This window comes from Coregonus lavaretus (genome assembly GCF_964263955.1).
Source record: "Coregonus lavaretus genome assembly, contig: HAP1_SCAFFOLD_69, whole genome shotgun sequence".
In the NCBI taxonomy this organism is placed as follows: domain Eukaryota; kingdom Metazoa; phylum Chordata; class Actinopteri; order Salmoniformes; family Salmonidae; genus Coregonus; species Coregonus lavaretus.
The window spans coordinates 742,879-762,812 of NW_028158220.1; positions in this window are offsets into that span (position 1 = coordinate 742,879).

Genomic DNA, 19,934 nt, shown 5'->3' on the forward strand with positions numbered 1-19,934 from the left:
GATTGTAAATTGAAAATAAACATTTTTGCTAAAAGTATTATTATATTATTGATCGATTGACTATGACTTTTCAGCACATGTTTGTGTAGATAGTACATTTTATGTTTCAAATATACAGTTGATGTCGGAAGTTTACGTACAGGTTGGAGTCATTGAAACTAATTTTTTCAACCACTCCACAAATTTCTTGTTAACAAACTATAGTTTTGGCAAGTTGGTTAGGACATCAACTTTGAGCATGACACAAGCAATTTTTCCAAAAATTGTTTACAGACAGATTAATTCACTTATAATTCACTGTATCACAATTCCAGTGGGTCAGAAGTTTACATACACTAAGTTGTCTGTGCCTTTAAACAGCTTGGAAAATTCCAAAAAATGATGTCATGGCTTTAGAAGCTTCTGATAGGCTAATTGATATCATTTGAGTCAATTGGAGGTGTACCTGTGGATGTTTTTCAAGGGCTACCTTCAAACTCAGTGCCTCTTTGCTTGACATCATGGGAAAATCAAAAGAAATCAGCCAAGACCTCAGGAAAAAAATGGTATACCTCCACAAGTCTGGTTCATCCTTGGGAGCAATTTCCAAACGCCTGAAGGTACCACGTTCATCTGTACAAACAATAGTACGCAGGTATTAACACCATGGGACCACGCAGCCGTCATACTGCTCAGGAAGGAGACGCGTTCTGTCTCCTAGAGTTGAACGTACTTTGGTGCGAAAAGTGCGAATCAATCCCAGAACAACAGCAAAGGACCTTGTGAAGATGCTGGAGGAAACAGGTACAGAAGTATCTATATCCACAGTAAAATGAGTCCAATATCGACATAACCTGCAAGGCCGCTCAGCAAGGAAGAAGCCACTGCTCCAAAACCGCCATAAAAAAGCCAGACTATGGTTTGCAACTGCACATGGGGACAAAGATCGTACTTTTTGGAGAAATGTCCTCTGGTCTGATGAAACAAAAATAGATCTGTTTGGCCATAATGACCATCGTTATGTTTGTAGGAAAAGGGGGTTGCTTGCAAGCCGAAGAACACCATCCCAACCGTGAAGCACGGGGTTGGCAGCATCATGCTGTGGGGGTGCTTTGCTGGAGGAGGGACTGGTGCACTTCACAAAATAGATGGCATCATGAGGAAGGAAAATAATGTGGATATATTGAAGCAACATCTCAAGACATCAGTAAGGAAGTTAAAGCTTGGTCGCAAATGGGTCTTCAAAATGGACAATGACCCCAAGCATACTTCCAAAGTTGTGGCAAAATGGCTTAAGGACAACAAAGTCGAGGTATTGGAGTGGCCATCACAAAGCCCTGACCTCAATCCTATAGAAAATGTGTGGCCAGAACTGAAAAAGCATGTGCGAGCAAGGAGGCCTACAAACCTGACTCAGTTACACCTGCTCTGTCAGGAGGAATGGGCCAAAATTCACCCAACTTATTGTGGGAAGCTTGTGGAAGGCTACCCAAAACGTTTGACCCAAGTTAAACAATTTAAAGGCAATGCTACCAAATACTAATAAACTTCTGACCCACTGGGAATGTGATGAAAGAAAGAAAAGCTGAAATAAATAATTCTCTCTACTATTATTTTGACATTTCACATTCTTAAAATAAAGTGGTGATCCTAACTGACCTAAGACAGGGAATCTTTACTAGGATTAAATGTCAGGAATTGTGAAAAACTGAGTTTAAATGTATTTGGCTAAGGTGTATGTAAACGTCCGACTTCAACTGTATCACAAACTGTTTTTGCATATTGGTTATTGATTTGGACACATTAAAACTGTGTTTTGATATTGTGCTATCCCACCTAGCAAAATGTCATTGAAAATACGTTGAAAATAAGACTATGCCCGATGTCCAATCTACGTGAAAGTTGAAAGGATGTATTTTTCAGGTCGTTTTTTCAACGACTTGAAAACAACTACATTTAACGTACTTGCAGCCTATAAACGCAATATAAAAAATGGGATGAATAAACAAATTAAATGTATAAATAAAGTTTGATTTGAACAGATTTGCAAAACAAATTATTGAATGTTGAAATGTTGAAGTCAACAATACGTCAAAGGATTCAACTACTGAAAACTGAAACAAACAAATGGATCAAACCGATCAATCCCACTTTTCAAGCCTGCTGAAGGCGTGGTGGCCTTGGTAAATACTACCCCCGGCTCTACCAGGGGCATGCTTGAGGTGGTCTCCCACAGCTCTGCATATGTCATGGTCTGTGGCCTTGGTAAACACCACCCCCCCGGCTCTACCAGGGGCATGCTTGAGGTGGTCTCCCACAGCTCTGCATATGTCATGTTCTGTGGCCGTGGTAAACACCACCCCCGGCTCTACCAGGGGCATGCTTGAGGTGGTCTCCCACAGCTCTGCATATGTCATGTTCTGTGGCCGTGGTAAACACCACCCCCGGCTCTACCAGGGGCATGCTTGAGGTGGTCTCCCACAGCTCTGCATATGTCATGGTCTGTGGCCGTGGTAAACACCACCCCCGGCTCTACCAGGGGCATGCTTGAGGTGATCTCCCACAGCTCTGCATATGTCATGGTCTGTGGCCTTGGTAAACACCACCCCCGGCTCTACCAGGGGCATGCTTGAGGTGGTCTCCCACAGCTCTGCATATGTCATGTTCTGTGGCCGTGATAAACACCACCCCCGGCTCTACCAGGGGCATGCTTGAGGTGGTCTCCCACAGCTCTGCATATGTCATGTTCTGTGGCCTTGCCGTTCCATTTCTTGACTGCCCCTCCAACACAGAAATAAACACATTTAGTCATATTATATAAAACCCTCAAAGTAATGGATATGGAGCATCTACGGCCTCAGTTACACCCGACACTTAAATGTGGCTTCTGTCATCCGATCAAGCTGCATTAGATCTGGATGCACAAAAGTCACAATGTGCTCGAATTAGGTTTAGATCTGCCAGGATGGGTTTGGAGTTTGACAGTCTGGACGCAGTCCGGCCACCGAATATGCATAAGCAATGTTAAGAGATGGGGTGAATGATGGGGGAAAGTACATTCTGCACTGAACAAAAATATAAACGCAACATGTAAAGTGTTGGTCCCAGGAGAGAAACTCTACCACTGCTCTGACTGTGGAAAGAGTTTTGTTTCGTCAGGAAGTTTAAAATCACACCAGAGAACACACACAGGAGAGAAAATCTCATAGCTGTGATCAATGTGACAAGATATTCTGATAAAAGATATCTGGTTAAACATCAGACAATTCATACATGAAGGAGTTGTTAGATTAAATCCATAGATTAGGGCCTAATGAACTTCAACTCAGTAAAATCTTTGAAATTGTTGTATGTTGTGTTTATATTTTTGTTCAGTATACACAAATTACCTTCATACTAACAAAGAACAAATGTGTGACAATTTGCACTAATGTAAATTAACATAGATGATGGAACATGTTCCCTTTTGCTTATGTGATGAACCGCTAAGGGGACATAAATATTTACCATCTAAACCATGTGTGACCTCTGACCTCTCTGGCTGTAGAAGTGTTCTTCCTAACCAGTCCCTCAACAGCTCTCTGACTGAGCTCCACCCTCACTGGGTCTTCAGAGGAGAGGAAGGCTGAGGAGGGATGGAAGGATGAATGGATCAATCAGTCAACAAGGACAGGACTTTGCGGACACCACAGAGTGGGCGGACAGGCTGTGTGAAAGGCGAAGCTTCTGGAAGGCCGGCTGGACCAGCACGGGAGAGTTGAAATAAAGGGAGCTGCTGTCAGTTGTGTTGCACTCTTTTTTTCTGTGTTGTAAAAGCAAGCAGAGCAGAAACTGGCTACTCTTTAGTTGACTGATGTAACTGGGCAAGGTAACTGCTGTTTAACTTAACAGAACAAATACAAACTAGTGCTGTTGAGCTATTAGCTAGTGTAAATGACATGTACTGTTAATGTTTTTGTAGCCTTTGTTTTGTCCCGTTTCAGAAGTAGATGAACTTGGCTTTTACCAGTTGATGTACCGTAACAAATTACCCCAACCTTAACCACACTGCTAACCATAATGCTATGCTATGCTAACCATAATGCTATGCTATGCTAACCATAATACTATGCTATGCTAACAATAATGCTAACATTAGCTATTCTTTTTTGCCTCAATCACACTAGACCTGAATCAAATGATGAAACCAACGGCTGAAACGATTGAAGACCGATATTATGAAGTTTTTTTTTTTTCAGTGCAATGTTGAGTTTTTTTATTAGTCAGTATAGCAATGAAACGTTATTGATCTGTCAGTTTCCCCAAGCTAATTCCCTACCTTTCACACTGACACGGTAATAAACAGCTCTATGGGCTTCACTGTCGTGGTGCAGTGTCAGTACACAACGCTGTGCTCATCATGTCTTAGCAGGATCAGATGGTGTCCCAGCAGGGTCAGACAGCCAGGGAAGACCAGTCTGCGGAGCTCAGGTGAATTTTGCAGCGGTCTAAGGCACTGTGTCTCAGTGCTTGAGGCGTCACTACAGACCCCCTGGTTCGATTCCAGGCTGTATTACAACCGGCCGTGATTGGGAGTCCCATAGGGGCGGTGCACAATTGGCCCAGCGTCGTCCGGGTTTGGCCGGTGTAGGCCGTCATTGTAAATAAGAATATGTTCTTAACTGACTTGCCTAGTTAAATAAAGGTAAAATAAATAAATACATGTACACCAAGGTATTTATTTGTCATGCCTCCTTTTAGGGGGATCAGATGGTGACAGCAGGGTCAGGCAGCCAGGGAAGACCAGGCTGGGATGGAGCTAAGTTGTAATTTTTGCAGATACAACACTTTATTCTATCTGTGCAGCAAACACTGGACAAGCCAGAAGCTTCAAAGATTGAAACTATTTTAAGGCAGTCTGACAAAACCTCCAAAGTTAATTTACAAACTGTATCAGGGGTTGATAGAGGCTTTTCCCGATGACACAAAACATGTCAAACAAAAATGTGAGGAAGACCTGGTAGAAGCTATTGATGATCATGAATGGATACAGATACAGTGGGGGGAAAAAGTATTTAGTCAGCCACCAATTGTGCAAGTTCTCCCACTTAAAAAGATGAGAGAGGCCTGTAATTTTCATCATAGGTACACGTCAACTATGACAGACAAAATGAGGAACAAAAATCAAGAAAATCACATTGTAGGATTTTTTATGAATTTATTTGCAAATTATGGTGGAAAATAAGTATTTGGTCAATAACAAAAGTTTCTCAATACTTTGTTATATACCCTTTGTTGGCAATGACACAGGTCAAACGTTTTCTGTAAGTCTTCACAACGTTTTCACACACTGTTGCTGGTATTTTGGCCCATTCCTCCATGCAGATCTCCTCTAGAGCAGTGATGTTTTGGGGCTGTCGCTGGGCAACACAGACTTTCAACTCCCTCCAAAGATTTTCTATGGGGTTGAGATCTGGAGACTGGCTAGGCCACTCCAGGACCTTGAAATGCTTCTTACGAAGCCACTCCTTCGTTGCCCGGGCGGTGTGTTTGGGATCATTGTCATGCTGAAAGACCCAGCCACGTTACATCTTCAATGCCCTTGCTGATGGAAGGAGGTTTTCACTCAAAATCTCACGATACATGGCCCCATTCATTCTTTCCTTTACACGGATCAGTCGTCCTGGTCCCTTTGCAGAAAAACAGCCCCAAAGCATGATGTTTCCACCCCCATGCTTCACAGTAGGTATGGTGTTCTTTGGATGCAACTCAGCATTCTTTGTCTTCCAAACACGACGAGTTGAGTTTTTACCAAAAAGTCATCTGACCATATGACATTCTCCCAATCCTCTTCTGGATCATCCAAATGCACTCTAGCAAACTTCAGACGGGCCTGGACATGTACTGGCTTAAGCAGGGGGACACGTCTGGCACTGCATGATTTGAGTCCCTGGCGGCGTAGTGTGTTACTGATGGTAGGCTTTGTTACTTTGGTCCCAGCTCTCTGTAGGTCATTCACTAGGTCCCCCCGTGTGGTTCTGGGATTTTTGCTCACCGTTCTTGTGATCATTTTGACCCCACGGGGTGAGATCTTGTATGGAGCCCCAGATCGAGGGAGATTATCAGTGGTCTTGTATGTCTTCCATTTCCTAATAATTGCTCCCACAGTTGATTTCTTCAAACCAAGCTGCTTACCTATTGCAGATTCAGTCTTCCCAGCCTGGTGCAGGTCTACAATTTTGTTTCTGGTGTCCTTTGACAGCTCTTTGGTCTTGGCCATAGTGGAGTTTGGAGTGTGACTGTTTGAGGTTGTGGACAGGTGTCTTTTATACTGATAACAAGTTCAAACAGGTGCCATTAATACAGGTAACGAGTGGAGGACAGAGGAGCCTCTTAAAGAAGAAGTTACAGGTCTGTGAGAGCCAGAAATCTTGCTTGTTTGTAGGCGACCAAATACTTATTTTCCACCATAATTTGCAAATAAATTCATTAAAAATCCTACAATGTGATTTTCTTGATTTTTTTTCTCTCCATTTGTCTGTCATAGTTGACGTGTACCTATGATGAAAATTACAGGCCTCTCTCATCTTTTTAAGTGGGAGAACTTGCACAATTGGTGGCTGACTAAATACTTTTTTTCCCCACTGTATGTTTGAATGCCCAGTCATGTTCATATAATCTTAGACATAGTTTAAGACCATCCATAGAACGTACTATGTGCCAGTGAAACTGAATTACATGCACTCAGAAATGTAATTCCTCTGCTGGAGGTGTAAAACACAAAAGGGGATATACAGTAATTGCATATTTTATGGTCTTGTGAAGGCTGGTGGAATTCTGGCAAAGAGTATGTCCTTTTATCTCAGCATGTCTACAGATTCTCCCTTCTCCCTGCTTTTTGTTTGCTTGGAAATGTTGATACTGGAGACTGTTATCAGAAGAAACTGTGTAACCAAGCATTTATAGCGGCTAAGAAATGCATTGCCATTAATTGGAAGGTTGGTTATCCTCCCACAATGTCACAATGGATGGCAGAAATGTCAAGTTATGTATCACCAGATTTGATTTATTACACGATGAAGGGTCTACTGGGCAACTTTCATAAGGTCTGGATGCCTTATATCAGATACTGGACGACTAAAGGAGTCTGTATTGAAAACACGCCCACATCAAGGGAGATACCTATTTAGGAAATCCCTGGCTGCTGGGCTGCTCAGTCCTGGCCCTGGGGGTCTGCTGTACTGCTCAGTCCTGGCCCTGGGGGTCTGCTGTACTGCTCCCGGCCCTGGGGGTCTGCTGGGCTGCTCAGTCCTGGCCCTGGGGGTCTGCTGGGCTGCTCAGTCCTGGCCCTGGGGGTCTGCTGAGCTGCTCAGTCCTGGCCCTGGGGGTCTGCTGAGCTGCTCAGTCCTGGCCCTGGGGGTCTGCTGGGCTGCTCAGTCCTGGCCCTGGGGGTCTGCTGGGCTGCTCAGTCCTGGCCCTGGGGGTCTGCTGTACTGCTCAGTCCTGGCCCTGGGGGTCTGCTGTACTGCTCCTGGCCCTGGAGGTCTGCTGGGCTGCTCAGTCCTGGCCCTGGGGGTCTGCTGTACTGCTCCTGGCCCTGGGGGTCTGCTGGGCTGCTCAGTCCTGGCCCTGGGGGTCTGCTGGGCTGCTCAGTCCTGGCCCTGGGGGTCTGCTGGGCTGCTCAGTCCTGGCCCTGGGGGTCTGCTGGGCTGCTCAGTCCTGGCCCTGGGGGTCTGCTGGGCTGGTCAGTCCTGGCCCTGGGGGTCTGCAGTACTGCTCAGTCCTGGCCCTGGGGGTCTGCTGTACTGCTCAGTCCTGGCCCTGGGGGTCTGCTGGTCTGCTCAGTCCTGGCCCTGGGGGTCTGCTGTACTGCTCAGTCCTGGCCCTGGGGGGGGGTCTGCTGTACTGCTCAGTCCCGGCCCTGGGGGGTCTGCTGGGCTGCTCAGTCCTGGCCCTGGGGGGTCTGCTGTACTGCTCAGTCCTGGCCCTGGGGGGTCTGCTGGGCTGCTCAGTCCTGGCCCTGGGGGTCTGCTGGGCTGCTCAGTCCTGGCCCTGGGGGTCTGCTGTACTGCTCAGTCCTGGCCCTGGGGGTCTGCTGTACTGCTCAGTCCTGGCCCTGGGGGTCTGCTGGGCTGCTCAGTCCTGGCCCTGGGGGGTCTGCTGTACTGCTCAGTCCTGGCCCTGGGGGTCTGCTGGGCTGCTCAGTCCTGGCCCTGGGGGGTCTGCTGTACTGTTGGTTGTCACTCTGGCCTTGGCCTAACACACTCAAAACCAATAATGAACGTTTCACTAACATCCTAAAGCTGAGTGGGGTGTGTTGGTTTGGAGCGCTGCAGGGCGGTGGACCCCCAGGGGGGCAGGACGATCCTAAAGAGCTCTACAGTACTATTAGGCAGTGTTGTAGTACGCGAGTCGGGTCTCGAGACCAAATATTGAGTGTCTCGGTCTTAATAATAATAATAATAATAATATGCCATTTAGCAGACGCTTTTATCCAAAGCGACTTACAGTCATGTGCACATTCATTTTTACTCATGGGTGGTCCCGGGGATCGAACCCACTACCCTGGCGTTACAAGCGCCGTGCTCTACCAGCTGAGCTACAGAGGACCGGTGTCGGATACATTTATACTCTGAATTGACTCTGTCTCGGACGGTGAGGACTCCCGAGACCAGCCGAGACCAGCAGAGTAGAAAACTCATCATTATCAGCTTCCATTTAGTCAGTGCATAAAACCGCTTATCCAGGCCAAATATATACACTCCTTCATTGATACATTAATATATTAACAACCTTATCTATTATAGACTTGTTTGATCAGTGGTGAACCTATAGGCCTTCAGTGGTGACAGTGGTGAACCTATAGGCCTTCAGTGGTGACAGTGGTGAACCTAAAGGCCTTCAGTGGTGAACCTATAGACCTTCAGTGGTGACAGTGGTGAACCTATAGGCCTTCAGTGGTGACAGTGGTGAACCTATAGGCCTTCAGTGGTGAACCTATAAACCTTCAGTGGTGACAGTGGTGAACCTATAGGCCTTCAGTGGTGACAGTGGTGAACCTATAGGACTTCAGAGTGTGACAGGTTTGTGATTCTGAAAGAACAGCAACCGTAATACCAGAGAGCTCATGTAGGAGAGTTCACTTTTTGTAAACCCAAAGGGCCAGTGGTGTAGTGGAGGCTCTACGCAGGTATAAACCGTAAACCCAAAGGGCCAGTGGTGTAGTGGAGGCTATACGCAGGTATAAACCGTAAACCCAAAGGGCCAGTGGTGTAGTGGAGGCTATAGACCAGGTATAAACCGTAAACCCAAAGGGCCAGTGGTGTAGTGGAGGCTCTACGCAGGTATAAACCGTAAACCCAAAGGGCCAGTGGTGTAGTGGAGGCTCTACGCAGGTATAAACCGTAAACCCAAAGGGCCAGTGGTGTAGTGGAGGCTATAGACCAGGTATAAACCGTAAACCCAAAGGGCCAGTGGTGTAGTGGAGGCTCTACGCAGGTATAAACCGTAAACCCAAAGGGCCAGTGGTGTAGTGGAGGCTCTACGCAGGTATAAACCGTAAACCCAAAGGGCCAGTGGTGTAGTGGAGGCTCTACGCAGGTATAAACCGTAAACCCAAAGGGCCAGTGGTGTAGTGGAGGCTCTACGCAGGTATAAACCGTAAACCCAAAGGGCCAGTGGTGTAGTGGAGGCTATAGACCAGGTATAAACCGTAAACCCAAAGGGCCAGTGGTGTAGTGGAGGCTCTACGCAGGTATAAACCGTAAACCCAAAGGGCCAGTGGTGTAGTGGAGGCTCTACGCAGGTATAAACCGTAAACCCAAAGGGCCGGTGGTGTAGTGGAGGCTCTACGCAGGTATAAACCGTAAACCCAAAGGGCCGGTGGTGTAGTGGAGGCTCTACGCAGGTATAAACCGTAAACCCAAAGGGCCAGTGGTGTAGTGGAGGCTCTACGCAGGTATAAACCGTAAACCCAAAGGGCCAGTGGTGTAGTGGAGGCTCTACGCAGGTATAAACCGTAAACCCAAAGGGCCAGTGGTGTAGTGGAGGCTCTACGCAGGTATAAACCGTAAACCCAAAGGGCCAGTGGTGTAGTGGAGGCTCTACGCAGGTATAAACCGTAAACCCAAAGGGCCGGTGGTGTAGTGGAGGCTCTACGCAGGTATAAACCGTAAACCCAAAGGGCCGGTGGTGTAGTGGAGGCTCTACGCAGGTATAAACCGTAAACCCAAAGGGCCAGTGGTGTAGTGGAGGCTCTACGCAGGTATAAACCGTAAACCCAAAGGGCCAGTGGTGTAGTGGAGGCTCTACGCAGGTATAAACCGTAAACCCAAAGGGCCAGTGGTGTAGTGGAGGCTCTACGCAGGTATAAACCGTAAACCCAAAGGGCCAGTGGTGTAGTGGAGGCTCTACGCAGGTATAAACCGTAAACCCAAAGGGCCAGTGGTGTAGTGGAGGCTATACGCAGGTATAAACCGTAAACCCAAAGGGCCAGTGGTGTAGTGGAGGCTCTACGCAGGTATAAACCGTAAACCCAAAGGGCCAGTGGTGTAGTGGAGGCTCTACGCAGGTATAAACCGTAAACCCAAAGGGCCAGTGGTGTAGTGGAGGCTCTACGCAGGTATAAACCGTAAACCCAATGGGCCAGTGGTGTAGTGGAGGCTCTACGCAGGTATAAACCGTAAACCCAAAGGGCCAGTGGTGTAGTGGAGGCTCTACGCAGGTATAAACCGTAAACCCAAAGGGCCAGTGGTGTAGTGGAGGCTCTACGCAGGTATAAACCGTAAACCCAAAGGGCCAGTGGTGTAGTGGAGGCTCTACGCAGGTATAAACCGTAAACCCAAAGGGCCAGTGGTGTAGTGGAGGCTCTACGCAGGTATAAACCGTAAACCCAAAGGGCCAGTGGTGTAGTGGAGGCTCTACGCAGGTATAAACCGTAAACCCAAAGGGCCAGTGGTGTAGTGGAGGCTCTACGCAGGTATAAACCGTAAACCCACTTCCTTTTTCAGTGGGCGTTGCGTAATACTCATTGGTTAATCCCTACTGATGCATGTGATAGTAATGTAGTGGAGGAATACGACTTATCAATTACAGAGCCTTCGGAAAGTATTCAGACCCCTTGACTTTTTACACACTGTGTTACGTTACAGCCTTATTCTAAAATGTATTAAATATTTTTGCCCTCATCAATCTACACACAATACCCCCATAATGACAAACCAAAAGCAGTTTAAAAAAAATGGTGTGCCAATGTATTAAAATTTTTAAAAACAGTACGTATTCAGACCCTTTGCTATGAAACTCGAAATTGAGCTCAGGTGCATCCTGTTTCCATTGATCATCCTTGAGATGGTTCTACAACTTGATTGGAGTCCACCTGTGGAAAATTCAATTGTTTTGCCATGATTTGGAAAGGCACACACCTGTCTATATAAGGTCCCACAGTTGACAGTGCATGTCAGAGCAAAAACCAAGCCATAAGGTCGAAGTAATTGTCCGTAGAGCTCCGAAACAGGATTGTGTCGAGGCACAGATCTGGTGAAGGGTACCAAAACATTTCTGCAGCATTGAAGGTCCCCAAGAACACAGTGGCCTCCATCATTCTTAATGGAAGAAGTTTGGAACCACCAAGACTCTTCCTAGAGCTGGCCATCCGGCCAAACTGAGCAATCAGGGGGAAAGGGCCTTGGTCAGGGAAGTGACCAAGAACCCGATAGTCACTCTGACAGAGCTCCAGAGTTCCTCTGTGGAGATGGGAGAACTTTCCATAAGGACAACCATCTCTGCAGTACTCCACCAATCAGGCCTTTATGGTAGAGTGGCCAGACGGAAGCCACTCCTCAGTAAAAGGCAAATGACAGCCCGCTTGGAGTTTGCCAAAAGGCACCTAAAGGACTTTCAGACCATGAGAAACAAGATTCTCTGGTCTGATGAAACCAATAATGAACTCTTTGGCCTGAATGCCAAGCGTCACGTCTGGAGGAAACCTGGCACCATTCCTACGGTGAAGCATGGTGGTGGCAGCATCATGCATGCTGTGGCAATGTTTTTCAGTGGCAGGGACTGGGAGACTAGTCAGGATCGAGGGAAAGATGAACGGAGCAAAGTACAGAGAGATCCCGGCCGGCCAAACCCTCCCCTAACCCGGACGACGCTGGGCCAATTGTATGGGTCTCCCGGTCGCGGCTGGCTGCGATACAGCCCGGGATCGAACACGGATCTGTAGTGATGCCTCTAGCACTGCGATGCAATGCCTTAGACCGCTGCGCCACTCGGGAGGCCCACAGAGAGATCCTTGATGAAAATCTGTTCCAGAACGCTCAGGACTTCAGACTGGGGTGAAGGTTCACCTTCCAACAGGACAACGACCCTGAGCACACAGCCAAGACAACGCAGGAGTGGCTTCGGTCTCTGAATGTCCTTGAGTGGCCCAGCCAGAGCCCGGACTTGAACCCGATCGTACATCTCTGGAGAGATCTGAAAATAGCTGTTCAGTGACACTCCCCATCCAACAAAATGTAGAAAAAGGGAAGGGGTCTGAATACTTTCCGAATGTTGCTAAAATGCTGTCAGTTCCACTTTGAATGCAACAATGTTTCACACACAGAAGTTATTTTAAAAGAGATGGCTAACAAACTGCAATAAAAAACACAGTTCCACTCATCAGATGATGATCATTTGAAACTTAACTTCTTGTTGAAGTCCTTGAGTGGCCCAGCCAGAGCCCGGACTTGAACCCGATCGAACATCTCTGGAGAGATCTGAAAATAGCTGTGCAGTGACGCTCCCCATCCAACCTGATATAGCTAACAAATTAGCAACAACATCCTCTTTGATAACACCTGCTGCAACCGCTGTAAACTAGCCGACAACAAAAGCTAGCTAGCTAGACCGTGGGAAAACTATTGCTCGCTATTGCGCAGTGACCTGTTTGCCTTCAAGAAGGCAGAAGTTTTTGTAAAAACGTTCCCACCCATTAAGTCAAAATGTGATTGGTTGATTCTGCTGTCACTCCAAAATGTTGCCCTAATACAGTTGAATGGCAGATGCCTTCTATCTAGCTTCTGATGACCTAGCCAATGGCTGACTTTGCCAGCTAGATTTATCTCCCCAGAGACCAGAAAAAAATATTTGTATCTCTTCAGTGTTAACCGATTCCTTTCCAACAAAAGCTGCAGAGATTAAATCAGAACATCACTGAAAATAATAATATAATTATAATTATAATATAAATCCTTAGCCCTTCTCTGAAGGCGTAGAAGGCCCATTGTTCCCCACTGTGTTTGGGTTAGTAATCATTTGTAGAGTGGCTCTATTTTCCCTCAGCATGCATTTTTTCACTATTCTGAATGTCTAAAGAATCCATATGTTGTTCTGAAATATGAAGACAGAAATACTGGACATTTTGGACTCTTATTATGGTGGTGATTTGACAAAATTACAATCATGGTCTTGAATTGGACTCGCATGGTCTTGACTCGGTCTCGGACCCCTTGTCCCCCTCCCGGTCTCGGTCTTGACTCGGTCTCTGACCCCTTGTCCCCCTCCCGGTCTCGGTCTTGACTCAGTCTCGGACCCCTTGTCCCCCTCCCGGTCTCGGTCTTGACTCGGTCTCGGACCCCTTGTCCCCCTCCCGGTCTCGGCCTTGACTCGGTCTCGGACCCCTTGTCCCCCTCCCGGTCTATGTCTTGACTCGGTCTCGGACCCCTTGTCCCCCTCCCGGTCTCGGTCTTGACTCGGTCTCGGACCCCTTGTCCCCCTCCCGGTCTCGGTCTCGGACCCCTTGTCCCCCTCCCGGTCTCGGTCTTGACTCGGTCTCGGACCCCTTGTCCCCCTCCCGGTCTCGGTCTTGACTCGGTCTCACACCCCTTGTCCCCCTCCCGGTCTCGGTCTTGACTCGGTCTCGGACCCCTTGTCCCCCTCCCGGTCTCGGTCTTGACTCGGTCTCGGCCCTTGTCCCCCTCCCGTTCTCGGTCTTGACTCGTTCTCGGACCCCTTGTCCCCCTCCCGGTCTCGGTCTTGACTCGGTCTCGGACCCCTTGTCCCCCTCCCGGTCTCGGTATTGACTCGGTCTCGGACCCCTTGTCCCCCTCCCGGTCTCGGTCTTGACTCGGTCTCGGACCCCTTGTCCCCCTCCCGGTCTCGGTCTTGACTCGGTCTCTGACCCCTTGTCCCCCTCCCGGTCTCGGTCTTGACTCGGTCTCGGACCCCTTGTTCCCCTCCCGGTCTCGGTCTTGACTCGGTCTCGGACCCCTTGTCCCCCTCCCGGTCTCAGTCTCGGACCCCTTGTCCCCCTCCCGGTCTCGGTCTTTACTCAGTCTCGAACCCCTTGTCCTCCTCCCGGTCTCGGTCTTGACTCGGTCTCGGACCCCTTGTCCCCCTCCCGGTCTCAGTCTCGGACCCCTTGTCCCCCTCCCGGTCTCGGTCTTGACTCGGTCTCTGACCCCTTGTCCCCCTCCCGGTCTCGGTCTTGACTCGGTCTCTAACCCCTTGTCCCCCTCCCGGTCTCAGTCTTGACTCGGTCTCGGACCCCTTGTCCCCCTCCCGGTCTCGGTCTTGACTCGGTCTCTGACCCCTTGTCCCCCTCCCGGTCTCGGTCTTGACTCGGTCTCTAACCCCTTGTCCCCCTCCCGGTCTCGGTCTTGACTCGGTCTCTAACCCCTTGTCCCTCTCCCGGTCTCAGTCTTGACTCGGTCTCGGACCCCTTGTCCCCCTCCCGGTCTTGACTCGGTCTCTGACCCCTTGTCCCCCTCCCGGTCTCGGTCTTGACTCGGTCTCTGACCCCTTGTCCCCCTTTATTTATTTTTTATTTTTTTATTTTATTTCACCTTTATTTAACCAGGTAAGCCAGTTGAGAACAAGTTCTCATTTACAACTGCGACCTGGCCAAGATAAAGCAAAGCAGTGCGATAAAAACAACACAGAGTTACATATGGGGTAAAAAAACATAAAGTCAAAAATACAACAGAAAATATATATACAGTGTGTGCAAATGTAGCAAGTTATGGAGGTAAGGCAATAAATAGGCTATAGTGCAAAATAATTACAATAGTATTAACACTGGAATGCTAGATGTGCAAGAGATTATGTGCAAATAGAGATACTGGGGTACAAAAGAGCAAAATAAATAACAATATAGGGATGAGGTAGTTGGGTGGGCTAATTTCAGATGGGCTGTGTACAGGTGCAGTGATCGGTAAGGTGCTCTGACAACTGATGCTGAAAGTTAGTGAGGGAGATAAGAGTCTCCAGCTTCAGAGATTTTTGCAATTCGTTCCAGTCATTGGCAGCAGAGAACTGGAAGGAATGGCGGCCAAAGGAGGTGTTGGTTTGGGAATGACCAGTGAGATATACCTGCTGGAGCGCAGACTACGGGTGGGTGCACGATTAACACGATTAACTTCGCCCATAGCACCACTCCCGGTCTCGGTCTTGACTCGGTCTCGGACCCCTTGTCCCCCTCCCGGTCTCGGTCTCGGACCCCTTGTCCCCCTCCCGGTCTCGGTCTTGACTCGGTCTCGGACCCCTTGTCCCCCTCCCGGTCTCGGTCTTGACTCGGTCTCGAACCCCTTGTCCCCCTCCCGGTCTCGGTCTCGGACCCCTTGTCCCCCTCCCGGTCTCGGTCTTGACTCGGTCTCGAACCGCTTGTCCCCCTCCCGGTCTCGGTCTTGACTCGGTCTCGGACCCCTTGTCCCCCTCCCGGTCTCGGTCTCGGACCCCTTGTCCCCCTCCCGGTCTCGGTCTTGACTCGGTCTCGGACCCCTTGTCCCCCTCCCGGTCTCGGTCTTGTTTCGGTCTCGGACCCCTTGTCCCCCTCCCGGTCTCGGTCTTGACTCGGTCTCGAACCCCTTGTCCCCCTCCCGGTCTCGGTCTCGGACCCCTTGTCCCCCTCCCGGTCTCGGTCTTGACTCGGTCTCGAACCCCTTGTCCCCCTCCCGGTCTCGGTCTTGACTCGGTCTCGGACCCCTTGTCCCCCTCCCGGTCTCGGTCTTGACTCGGTCTCGGACCCCTTGTCCCCCTCCCGGTCTCGGTCTTGTTTCGGTCTCGGACCCCTTGTCCCCCTCCTGGTCTCGGTCTTGACTCGGTCTCGGACCCCTTGTCCCCCTCCCGGTCTCGGACCCCTTGTCCCCCTCCGGGTCTCGGTCTTGTTTCGGTCTCGGACCCCTTGTCCCCCTCCCGGTCTCGGTCTTGACTCGGTCTCGGACCCCTTGTCCCCCTCCAGGTCTCGGTCTCGGACCCCTTGTCCCCCTCCCGGTCTCGGTCTTGACTCGGTCTCGGACCCCTTGTCCCCCTCCCGGTCTCGGTCTTGACTCGGTCTCGGACCCCTTGTCCCCCTCCCGGTCTCGGTCTCGGACCCCTTGTCCCCCTCCCGGTCTCGGTCTTGACTCGGTCTCGGACCCCTTGTCCCCCTCCCGGTCTCGGTCTTGACTCGGTCTCGGACCCCTTGTCCCCCTCCCGGTCTCGGTCTTGTTTCGGTCTCGGACCCCTTGTCCCCCTCCCGGTCTCGGTCTCGGACCTCTTGTCCCCCTCCCGGTCTCGGTCTTGACTCGGTCTCGGAACCCTTGTCCCCCTCCCGGTCTCGGTCTTGACTCGGTCTCGGACCCCTTGTCCCCCTCCCGGTCTCGGTCTCAGACCCCTTGTCCCCCTCCCGGTCTCGGTCTTGACTCGGTCTCGGACCCCTTGTCCCCCTCCCGGTCTCGGTCTTGACTCGGTCTCGGACCCCTTGTCCCCCTCCCGGTCTCGGTCTTGTTTCGGTCTCGGACCCCTTGTCCCCCTCCCGGTCTCGGTCTTGACTCGGTCTCGGACCCCATGTCCCCCCCGCCAGTCTTGGTCTTAGAGTGTTGAAATATATATTTTTATGCGAAAATGTGCAAGAATTGAAGGTGCCAACAAATGTTATAGTCATCGTAACAATATTTTACTGTCATATACAAAAAAATCAGGTCCTCTCTCGACTGGCATCGATTAACTTCGCTCTTTTCAGCTTCTGCCCACCACCTGATAACACAACCACACCACAGATAGAACAATGAGCCAGATATTTCACCTGATGTATAAATGTGAAACATAATGTGAAGCATCCGGTTGGCGTTTCAACTCACTACCAAATATGGTGATGAGAGGAAGCCCAGTGGCCGGCAGTGGGAGAAGATGGAGCGAGATGGATTTTGGCCGATATTCCGCAATTTTTCTCATGATAAACGGTTGATCTCAATACAGTTTTCTATTTTCAAAACTAGAATCTGTGTCAAACAGAGTGGACTACGTTATGTAGACTTTAACCTTTGCCAAAGTTTTCTAATAATTGTGTTGTTTAGAAGGAGTGCAAGGGCGAATTGAGTTATTGCAGAGTAGGCGTTCCCTAACGGAAATATGCAAATAAATGCTAGAACGCGCCAATAGGACCTCTCTTGCTCCTGCTTGGCTCTGCCCACCTCCTTGCTTGTTCTGCCCACTAGGATTAATTTGCTCCTATTGGAAACGACAGGCTCTGGTCTATCTTGGGTTAGTTATAAAAGTATTTGGCCACACAGCCTGAGAAGAGCATGAGGTGTGGCTGAGATTAGTCAGCAGATGGCGATGTGGGACTTTAAGGCTATGCTGCTAGTGTGACGTATAATCTAGTGGACGGGACGCTTCTTTCAACAGCAGCAACAGTTAGTCAGACACCTCGGTAGCTTGCTAGACAAAATAGCCGAACCAATAAAGCTCTTTAGACGCTTTCGTGTATATTAGCCACTGTGTTTTAAACCCACTTCTGTCGTCTAGTTAGTTATCCCATTTAATTTCATATTTACGGTGTTGTTGTTATTGGTCAGCTAGCTGGCTGGTTAAGTTAGCACTAGCCTAGCTAGCTAACATCCCCGACCATGAGCTCACTAAGCTACTCTCCTCCTGCTAAAGAAGAGGAGGTCTGCTGGACGGAGAAAGAAGCTCTAGTGAAAGAGGAGGAGGAAGAGGAGGATGTTACAATACAAAAACAAGTAGAGGGTGAAGCTGTTACCGTGAAAGAAGAAGAGAAAGATGTTACAGTGAAAGAAGAGGAAGACGCGTTCAGAGTGAAAGAGGAGGAGGATGTTACAGTGAAAGAAGAGGAAGACGCGTTCAGAGTGAAAGAGGAGGAGGATGTTACAGTGAAAGAAGAGGAAGACGCGTTCAGAGTGAAAGAGGAGGAGGATGTTACAGTGAAAGAAGAGGAAGACGCGTTCAGAGTGAAAGAGGAGGAGGATGTTACAGTGAAAGAAGAGGAAGACGCGTTCAGAGTGAAAGAGGAGGAAGATGTTACAGTGAAAGAAGAGGAAGAAGAGATAGAGGAGGATGCAGTTTTTGGAGTGAAGAAGGAGGGAGAGATTACTGTCACGTTGAAAGATGAAGAGGAGGAGATAGGAGATCTGATTAACACCAGTAAGTACCGCCTTAAATGTGTTTTTCACTTTGGATATTTGGAGTTCGCTCGTCAATTCAATGGAGAGAGATGCTATGCTACTAGCATCATGTTATGAATTTGCAAAGCCATCTCCTATAGTGTTTTTTCTCAAAGTTGTTGGTATGTCACCTGTCCTACTTATCAGTACACTCAGAACAACTTAAGCATTACGAAACTTCTATTAGATCAAAGTAAACATCACGTAGCACGTAAGCCATTCATTTAGTTGACCAACTTGGACCAGCTCACAGACCTCCATACAAAAACTCCACCTGCTGGAAGGAGAGATATTCCCGTGAGTTGGTTCTCTCTCTTCCTCTAGGGCTACACTAGCTTGTGCTAGCTAGCTAGTAATCTCCTTCCCAGACACTTCCACGCAGTGTGGGGACGAGGTTAGCCAGCTAGCTACATTCCCTCGGCGTAAAGCAGTGCTCGGCAGGCCGGGGCTAAGGACACAGTGTACCGATGTTGTGAAACACAGACTTGCCGTTCAGGCTGTTGTGCTGCTTACAACTTGGAGGAAAACATTTGGCCACGTTAACTACCGCCGGCGACACCGTGATACAGCTGCCCAGTGGGAAGCACCTCAGGCCGGCATGCACCTCGAACACCGGTGATTTGGTATTTTATTAGGTGTAATGGTCGTTCGCACTGCTCGTCTTCCTGCTCCTGAAATCAGTAACGTGTTGGTGCTTTCAAGAGAACTCGGAACCTCATAGTTAAAGTGTATGGACGTTTGTTGTGTAGAGCTTCCTATTGGTCGATTCCGATATTTTCCAAGTGGGAAACCAAGGAAATGTTTCTATGAGTGTTCAAGTCGGAAATGTCAGAATGACCGATTCCCCAGTTGTCTTGAAAGCGGAAGGAACTAATTGGTAAGGCACTGTGACATCCAGATGGTGACCAACTCTCGCTCGACCATCAAAATAAACACAACTCTTGAGTCGCGGGATGTTGGGAAGCAAGGTGGTTGTCTGAAATGAGCCTTCCGATAAAACCCTCCCAGTTTCCTCAAAGTTCGATAGAATAGTCAATTTAGTATCATTGTTTTTTGAGTGATTTTGTTGTTTTGTTTTATCTAAGTTTTTCAACAATGTCTGCATTGAATTCAGCTTCAACACACGTAGCACAATCGCTAGCGCAGCGGCTAACCGTCTACCTCTTGTTGCACTTATAATAATAATAATATGCCATTTAGCAGACGCTTTTATCCAAAGCGACTTACAGTCGTGCGTGCATACATTTTTTTTTTTTGTGTATGGGTTGTCCCGGGGATCGAACCCACTACCTTGGCGTTACAAGCGCCGTGCGCTACCAGCTGAGCTACAGAGGACCACACTTCAGCCAGTATGACTTTGAAAGGGCAGAACATAGAACCCAGCTTGTTGTCGGCCTTGCAATCATCCCTGCAGAAGGCCATGGAAGAAATGGGTAGAGTCAAGCACCATTCTTGAATCTCTTGAGTCTGATGTTTTCTCAGGTCAAGCGATCTCAGATGAATATGCAAGAAGATGTATCGGTCCTATTACAGAGGCAATATGAGGCAGAG